Source organism: Arachis ipaensis, chromosome B7 (genome assembly GCF_059453495.1).
Source record: "Arachis ipaensis isolate K30076 ecotype BB chromosome B7, ASM5945349v1, whole genome shotgun sequence".
Taxonomy (NCBI): Eukaryota; Viridiplantae; Streptophyta; class Magnoliopsida; order Fabales; family Fabaceae; genus Arachis; species Arachis ipaensis.
The window spans coordinates 7386457-7387105 of NC_142442.1; positions in this window are offsets into that span (position 1 = coordinate 7386457).

Below are 649 nucleotides of genomic sequence, written 5' to 3' on the forward strand. Positions count from 1 at the left end.
AAAAGTATATTTAATTAATTATATATTATGGTATTTGGAATTGAAATATAATATACAAGAATATATACCATCATCATATCATCACTTCCCATAAAGAAATTAAAAGGCAAAGGCACCAACATACACTTTGTAAAGTATAGTTTTTATCACATTTGTCATTATATTTCCTTTTTCGTTGTCTTGAGGCAAAATGATTGCATGCATTGTATCTTGCTAAGTTGTAGTGCCTCTATTGGCAAATCCTCCAACTATGCCGCGTCCCATTCATTATTTATTAGGAGAAAAGCTCCGCCATTCATTATTTATTAGTTTATATATATATACATGGAACAAGTAATGTTAGCATACTTCTCTTTTTAATGGATAAACACGTTATTTTTAAAATTGTAAAATAAAAATATTTGAATTAAATGATACTTTTAGAAAAGGTAAAGGTTAAATAATTTTTTTTAAAAAAGAATAAATAGATACTTAACTTTTTATCTTATAGATATTTAAATTTTTAAGGATTTGAAAATACATTTAAGTCTTCGATTTTTTTAAAACCTATGAACATATCGATTTTTGAGTCTAATTTGTCCCATTTTAGAAACTCTCCCACGTGTGTATCTGTATATCGGCCACGTTAGTACAATAGAAGCTATGTTTG